This window comes from Triturus cristatus, chromosome 3_1 (genome assembly GCF_964204655.1).
Source record: "Triturus cristatus chromosome 3_1, aTriCri1.1, whole genome shotgun sequence".
NCBI classification, from domain to species: domain Eukaryota; kingdom Metazoa; phylum Chordata; class Amphibia; order Caudata; family Salamandridae; genus Triturus; species Triturus cristatus.
Genome location: NC_140583.1, coordinates 1,098,967,385 through 1,098,976,476, shown reverse-complemented (window position 1 = coordinate 1,098,976,476; position 9,092 = coordinate 1,098,967,385).

The following is a 9,092-nucleotide window of genomic DNA, read 5'->3' as shown; positions in this document are numbered from 1 at the left end:
CTGGTTGGGTTCATAAGCACTGATGTAAATAATGTATGATACATTTGTTTTATCATTAGAGAGGCAAGTTTAATAGATGTGGCTAATGATCGTCTCAAAGGCATTTAGGGCCATATGTATCAACACATTTCCCCATAGACACAGAATGGGCAAAACACTTTGATACATCTGGCCCTTAGTTGCTATCCGGGTTATGTGGCTTTCCCATTGCATGGAATTTAGTTACATCAATACATTCCTTCTGGTTAGTAGTGATGCTAAGAAGCCCTAATATCAACTGCTGGCCTATCAGAACTGCACAGAGCGGGCCTCGGGAGTTCTATTTATCCTACTGTCGTGATTGGATGGCGTGTGACGTATTATGTATCGTCTGAAGTGTTGGGTAGCGTGTCTCATGTTGTTAGAGTTTTGCAACTCTGCTAAACCCATTGTTCTTCAACAAATGGTGGCGCGTTGTACAGTGAGATTTTCCTTCCCAAACGCCCTCCTTTCAACTCACCTCCATCATCACCGTCCATTTATGAGAATATTTTCGTAACAGAAGATCCCTTCTCCTCTAACATGGACTGATAACCTACAGGGCGGGTGGCACAGGGAATCTGTCAACAAAATAACCTTGTTCAACTCAATGTTATTTTCAGATTCCATTTCTTATGCCTTCATTGTGTATCAAAAGACTTGGGAGAGGAAGTTTAAAATATCCTAGTAAATTTCAGATCCTGGCTGCGATCTCTACGAACACTGCGGTCCTGCTCAGTTTGAAGCGGTCTCCTGGAGTTTTCACCTCTTGTCGGTTTATTTTAGTTCAGTCTATTCTACCTTTAAGGCGCTTTGCAGGGAAGGAGGGGATAAGAGGAGGTTAGAAAGAGAACAGGGAAGCATAAGAGAGATGGAGGAGGAACTGAGCCTTATGTCTTGTGGCTCCTGGTATAGCGCTTTTGGTGTGCAGAAGTCACTTCAGAGCACTGCTGAAGGGCAGCACAGGCATGGACGTTCCAGAGAGGCTGGTAGGGTGTAAGGTAATGTCAAGTAACATTGCTTCATTATACATTGCGTATGGTGTTTTCAGGCCACCTCAAAGAGTCGGAGAAAAAAAGAGAGGGTAGAAGGGGGCATGAGAGAGAAAGATGGGAGTAAGAGAGAATTGTTGGTTACTTGCACATCGCGCTGACGCACCACTGTGCAGCGATATGATCTGCATGACAGGTATCCTATTGTTTTTAGGTCTCGTCTAGGCAGCGCATGCGCGGTCTCTCAAGACCCGCTGTATCTACTGTATGGGGTTTCAGCACATCCATCCGTTTAGAATCGTTCCTTCATGTGCCTTTCGAGATTCCTTTGTTTTCGTTGGTGCATATTGCACATTTGTCCCTCCTTTTGCTGTTTTGGTCATGCCCTGGAGACTGGCCCTGTTACATGGATCATTTTACGATCGGCCATATGTTGGTTTTAACACACAACTTTTGATTTTGCCTGGGCTTTTTTTGGCTTTCCAAACTGTCTCAGCCGAGGACAGCAAATAATGTCCTTATCTTGTTTCCCACTGTCTTTGTTTTCATGAGCACATTTTCAGCTGGAGGCTGTTATTTTTAATCCTAACATATTTTTGGTTTCATTAGTTGAAATGTCCAAACCTTAAATATTATACTTACTTAATGGTAGCGTAATTTAAGAAGACGGCCAAAAGTAGGCTCAACCTACTTAAATTGTGCTTAGACAGCATAATTATTTGGATACAATTAAAGAGGTAAAAAGGCTGTTTTGGCCTGGTTTTATGAAGATGGAAGCAGCTTTAAGTTGCACGCTTTCAACTTTTGATGCTTTCTTTTAGGTTTTAACGTTGGTGAAATAATTCCAATATCAAAGGATACCTCCTCGTGCTCTCCAAATGCGGCATGTAATGTGAGGTTATGTAACAATATATCCTACAAGTAGATAGTGCAATACCACCTCTTCACCATCACAGCATCAACGCAGCACCACTTCAGCACCAGTCAGCATCACTCAGCACCACTTCAGCAGCACCACATCAGCACAACCTGAGCATCACTCAGAAGCACCTGAGCACCACCACAACGCCAGCACAGTACCAACTCAGCATCACTCAGTTCCAGTGCAGCACCACCTCAGCCCAGCGCAGCACCACCTCAGCACCAGTGCAGCACCTGATCACCAGCACATTCCCACCTCTGCACCAGTGCAGCACCACCTCACCACTAGTGCAGCACTACCTCAACATCAGTGCAGCACCACTACATCAGCGCAGCACCAGCATAGCATCACTCAGTGCCACTCAGCAACACCTCAGGACCAGCACAGCATCTCCTCAGCAGCACTCAGCACCACCACAGTATCACCACAGCATCACCTCCGGACCAACACAGCCCCACCACAGAATCAGTGCCGCCTAACATTAGAACAAAAGCAGCACCACCTCAGCAGCAACTCAGCAGTAGTGCAGCACCGCCTCAGCACCAGCGCATCATCAGCGCAGCACCAACAAAGCATCACTCAGCACCACCTCAGCATCACTCAGCACCACCTGAGCACCATCACTGCACAAGCACACCACCACCTCAGCACCACCTCATTATCACTCAGCACAAGCATCAGTGCAGCACCACCTCAGCATCAGCGTAGAACCACCTCAGCACCAGCACATTTTCACAGTACCAAATGAGCATCAAAGGAGCACCACCTTCTCATCAGTACACCACCATCACCACTGCAGCACCAATTGAACATCAGAGCAGCCCCACCACAGCACCAGCACAGTCCCATCTCAGCAGCAACTCAGCACCAATGCAGCACCACTTCAGTCAACAGCAGGGCAGCATCACCTGAGCACAGCCCCAACTAAGCATCACACAGCACACCTGAGCACCAGCTCTGCACCACCTGAGCACCTGTGCAGCACCACCACCTCAGCATGACTCAGCACCACCACAGCATCACTCAGCCACACCACAGCATCACCTAGCACCACTTCAGCATGAGCACAGCACCACCTTAGCACCACCACAGCACCACCTCAGCATCAGCACAGCACAACCACCAACGCAGCGCCAGCTCAGCAACAATTCAGTAACGCAGCATCAGCGCAGCTTCACCTCAGCATCAGCACAGCACCACCTGAGCACCACAACAGCACCACCTGAGCATCAGCACAGCACCATCTCAGCATCAGCACAACACCACCTCCTCATTAATGCACCACCACCAGCACAGCACCACATCAGCACCAGCGTGGCACCACCTCAACATCAGCATAGCACAATCTCAGCATCAGCACAGCACCACCTCTGCATCAGTGCACCACCACCTCAGGACCAGTGCAGCACCACCTTAGCAGCAACTCAGCAACAACGCAGCACCACTTCAGCATTAGCACAGCACCAGTGCAGCATCACCTCAGCATCAGCGCAGCACTAACTCAGCACCACCAAAGCATCACTCAACATCACCTCAGCACCACCTCAGCATCCCTCAGCACCACCTCATCACTAGTGCAGCAACACCTCAGCACCAGCACAGTATCAGTGCAGCACCACCTCAGCTCAGCACCACCTCAGCACCACAACAGCACCACCGTAGCACCATTTAAGCATCAGCACAGCTCCATCTCCTCATCAGTACACCACCACCAGTGCAGCACCACCTCACCACCAGTTCGACATCAGCACAGCACCATCTCAGCATCAGCACAGCACTAACTCTACCTAAATGCACCACCACCAGTGCAGCCCCACCGCAGCACCAGCACAACCACACCTCAGCAGCAATTCAGCACCAACACTGCAACAATTCAGCATCAGCGCAGCACCACCTCTGCATTAGGGCAGCACCAACTGTGCATAAATGCACCACCACCAGTGCACCCCCACCTCAGCACCAGTGCAACCCCACCTCAGCAGCAATTCAGCACCAATGCAGCACCACTTCAGCATCAGCACAGCACCACCGCAACATCAGCACATTAGCACAGCACCATCTCTGCATCACTCAGCACCACCTGAGCACCAGATCATCACCGCCTGAGCACCAGTGCAGCACCACCACCTCATCATGACTCAACACCATCTCAGCATCACACAGCGCCGCTTCAACATCACTCAGCACCACTTCAGTATCACTCAGCACCACCTCAGTACCATTCAGCCTCATCTGAGCACCACCTCAGCATCAGCACAGCACCGTCTCAGCATCAGCACAGCTCCAACCCCTCATCATTGCACCAGTGCAGTCCCAACTCAGCATCAGAGCAGCACCACCTCAGTACCAGGGCAGCACCACCTCAACATCAGCACAGCACCATCTCAGCATCAGCACAGCACCACCTCTGCATCAGTGAACCACCACCAGCACAGCCTCACCTCAACCCTAGCACAGCCCAACCTTAGCACCAGTGCAGCCCCACCTCAGCAGCAATTCACCACCAATGCAGCACCACTTCAGCATCAGTGCAGCACCACTTCAGCATTAGCGCAGTATCACCACAAAAGAGCACCAACTCAGGGGCGTAACACAGACCCCCGCAGATCCCGCGGTGCGGGGGACCACCAAGCTGCAGGGGGCCCCCTCATCACAGAACTCAGGCATGAGAGCTCCGGAATAAATCCGGATCGGGGGCCCCTCTGTGTACCTGGCAGGGGGGCCCCCTCAACTTTTGTTATGCCACTGCAACAACTCAACATGACTCAGTATTACCTGAGCACCAGTGCAACACCACCCTCTCAGCATGAGTCAGCACCACAGCATCATTCCATGGAAACTGCATGGGCTAAAAGGAGCAGGCTGGTCTCAAGCCCAGCGAAGAAGGAGCAGTCAGGAACGGCTCCTGGCCAGAGATGTTGCAGATGGAAGGCCAGCAAGCCCCAATGAGGAAAAGTTCAATGTGAGGAGCATGGTAGGTGATAGATGAGACACACGCACATTGGAGACCTCCAGGCACCAGGGTAACAACAGAAAAGTCGTACTTGTCTAGTAGGTTGCAGGACAGTCCTTTTCTGAAATCCTGAAGGTCATGGTGGAATGCCTCATCGCCAGGGCCTGTCCTTGAAGCGGCGGCACTCTTTTGAATTAGACCTCTGCATATGGTTGGTTGGAGATCTTACGTTGGAGGCACATCAGCAGCAGGAATTCAATTTTGGGCTTTCATTTCAGTTGTGCCAGAAAAGAGAGAAACCCTTACAGGGCGATCCACATTTCCCCTTTTGTCCTCAGCAAGACCCAGGGAAAACACACTTTTCAATCCATGAGACCTCTTTGAGGACCATACCAGCTACCTCATCCCTTCCAGGATATCACAGGGAGGCCAGGAAACCATCTGGCTCCAGAGCTCTGTAGACTCAAAAGACCATGTAACTCTAAATACCAATCTAGAGCAAACAGTTCTACTCTGCCCATGAGCTGCTGCAGGTGAGTCTGTGTGGTACCTGGCCCTTCCATACAAGCAAGGCATTCCCTGGGTTGACGTCAGAGAGTTCTTTGGCAGATGGGTGTGCTCTGACCTCTGTTTCCGTCCTAGTGAGACAACGGAGTGCATGGATCCATCTTTAGTACAGTGACAGACACCACATCTGCTCTCTCACTAGTTTGAGGAAAGAGGTGAATTGTGGGAATAGCACACCCAGCCTGGCTGGCTCTCCTGAAGCACTTTGTTCTTTCAGTTCTGGGGCCATATCAGGATGGGCTGAGTGCCTGTATTTGTGCGCCTGCAGTGTGTAAAGTTTTACCTGATATTTCTCTAAGTTAGGGCTTGATTTTCAGACTGTACTGCCTAGAAAACTGAGTAAAGTTTGGCTCTGTTTCTGAACTGTGCTGTCTAAAATAATGTAATAACTCAGAGGAATTTTAGGTTAAACAAATTCACCTTAAACCAAGCATCTGAATAAAAACAAATGCTCAATTCTGTGCTGAGCTAGCATAGCCCATCATTATAGGGTGCATGGTTTGTAAACTGCTACTATTTTGATTTCTGTCATTAGCAAATGTGTGCTATTTGGCCATAGAGATTTTGTTGTGTTACACTTTCCCACACCTTACAAGACCCAAAGTGCTTTCTAGACTATCAAGATAGTAGCTGCACCCTAGATATCATTTATATAGCGCGCTGTAGCACTTCATTGGTTGTGTTGCACTCTGATTTGCATTGGGTACCTGGCATCCTTATGGTGCGTGGCAGAAAGGGTCTTTATTGGAGTTTGGTATAATTGGAGCAGCTGGGTCAAGCGCGAGAGGTTTGAGGTATGCCAGGACGCACAGTTATGGTTTGTTGCAAGAATAGATCCAGCCATGCATGCAAATACGTACCTCCTGTGCATGGGCAGTATTATAAATTGAAGTGGCCTATGAGGGGGTCGGTCTGGTTAGCAGAATAGGCACTACATGATTTGTAAACAAGAACCCGCAATTTTTATTGAGTCTGCCCTCGAGCGCTAGGAAACCTAACCTATTGGGACATTGAAAGGTCTTCAAGTAGCGGTTTAATGTGTCAATGACATGTGCAGACCTAGTGGAGGGTACCCTGTCTGGGGCTCCCTAATGGAGTTTATGCTCAAGTGAGTGGATCAGCCCCATTATTTTCAAGATTTTTTAATGGAATGTATTGATCAGACAACTTAAAAAGTCTTAGGGTGAATTGAATCCTATTTCGGGGGGAAATTACGTTGATATAGCTTGGCTGAATTGTAGGTGGTTACTGACTATACTAACATGCGTTGGTAAGGTATTCTAAAACATGCAGGTTTTTATCAAGAAGTAGATTCCAGCTATGCAGCCTGTTCAGAAAGAAGGGTTGATAAGTAACAGTGCACTTCTTGACCTGAGGATCCTCCTTTGGGTGCAGAGGCTAAATGTGTACTGTGGAAACACTTTCCTGGGGCCTACTATGGAAAGTGCCCCGGGGGCGCAACTAGCATGTGCGGCTGCTTTGTGCATCCCCGAGGTACTTTGGTATGACAGAAATGGAGAAATGGCCGCAGACGATTTTGCACCCCTTTCTGTAATACAGATAGCGCTGGTGCATATATAGGAACAGTGCTATCACCAGAGGGTGTTCCTTAATTTGCATAGGGGTTTGGCCCCAATACAAATGAGGGAATCCCTTTGCCTCTGCACAAGTGCCAGATTATAGATGCATGTGCAGAGGCAAAGAAGCTGTCAAGAGGCGCACGGACAGTGCGCCACCTACAAGGTGCAGGAGAGTCAGTGTGCCCCCCAATGGCCTAACTCTGGAGGGGGTAAAGGAGGTCATGTGGACCTCACAACCCCCCTGACATCCCCATGCAGGCATGTGCAGTCACTCGCAGCACCCGCCTGCAAGGAGATCTTTCTCCCCTCCTAAAAGTGCAGGCGGGTTGCGGACTGTACAGTGAAACACGGAGCGACTGCTTCAAAGCTGCTCCAATTTTTCACTTGAATGTGCTGCCCCCAGGGCAGCACAACTTCAGATGGATACATCTGCCAGTGGATTCCTCACCTTGTGAATATCCCCTGCGCCAGCATTCCACGGAACTTTTCTTTCCCAGCACTCCACGTCGACGTGGGCGACGTCATAATGCATCGGCTCCGCTCGCGACTCCATTCGACGTCACCGGAGCCATAAGAAGCCCACGTCGGCGTGATGACGTCAGTTCCCTTTTTTCCGCGCCGTCGGCGCGCAACGTTTTTTTTCCAGTGCTCTCTAGCTACTTTGTAGTTTAGCGGTGTAACTGTGTTAAAATCGGTATGTCTTCGACTAGGAAGTCGGGCTTTAAGCCCTGTAGGGAATGTGGAGGTCTGATGTCAATGACGGATCCGCACCAGAACTGTTTATGGTGCCTCTCTTCGGACCACGATATGGAGGAGTGGGGATGCTGTAGGAGCATGAATCCGAAAGCGCTCAAAGAGAGGAAGACTAAGCTCTTCATGAAGAAGATCGGTGAGGAGAAGAGAGGGAGGAAAAGGAGAAGTCGAAGAGGGAGTCATCGACTTCGAGGTCTTCGAGGTCGAAGAAGCACCACAAAAAGAGGAAGCATTCTTCTCGACGTCGGTCCTCGAAGTCCAAGAAGTCGAGGTCGGCTTCGCCCCGTCGACGTCGGAGCAAAGTATTGTCTCCTTCTCCTTCACCTTCGAAGTCACCGAGGCGTTCTCCTTCGAAGGAACAGACTCCGGCTCAGTCCCCGACGCAGTCATCGGCTCCGTCTAAGGCTTCGACTCCGGTTCGAGTGGAGTCGGATGCTTCCATGGATGAACAGGAACAGGAAGAGTCTGTTCCGGTGCCTGAAGAATCTGCGGCTCCGGTGGAAGATACTGCGGAGCCGACGCCGGAGACCCCACAAGGGGATACAGGGTCTGTTCATTTTCCTCAATTCCCGGCTCCAGGTACAGATTCTACAAATTTGTTTAATGCTATGTATGGCATATTTAATAGGGCGGCCTACCCATCCGGAGCACCAACTGGTCCCGTGGGTCCGATGGCATTTACACTAGGGGTGCCGCAGCATTATGCTCAGGCCCCCTTTATGCCCTTTATGCCGATGGCGCCTTCTTGGCAGTTTCCGGCGCCGTCTGGGGATCCGATTCGACTTCGGAGGGACCTGCAGACTTCGGAGCCTTCCTCGACGCCGAGGCCGACTCCATCGGTGCCGCGTCCGGCGCCGCCGACTCCACCTATGGCGCCGCCGACTCCTGTACCTCTGGCTCCACCGACGCCGCATACGACGTCGTCGACGCCGGCTCCCCGGATCCGGTCGAGAAGGGAGGCCCAGAGGGTGTTGCAGGAATGGAGATATCGAGCAGAGGTGGAAGAAGGTGAAGTTGACTCTTCTTCTGATGAATTTGAAGGTATTGAAGAAGCAAGTGGGTTGGATACAACCCTGGAGTGGGAGCATACGTCTGCCAGGTCTTCTCCGCCTCAGGAATTGGCTCCCTATCATGTGGTGATCAAGAAGGCAGCAGATCTTTTGGATTGCAGCTGCCCTCTGTAGAGTACAAATCCAACTTGCTAACAGAGGTGTTGCATTCTCCGTCTTCGACTTCGGAGCCTTTGTTGCCTTTCAATGAGGCCATCTTGGAGCCGGTCTTGGAGGTGTGGAAGAAACCTCTTTCAT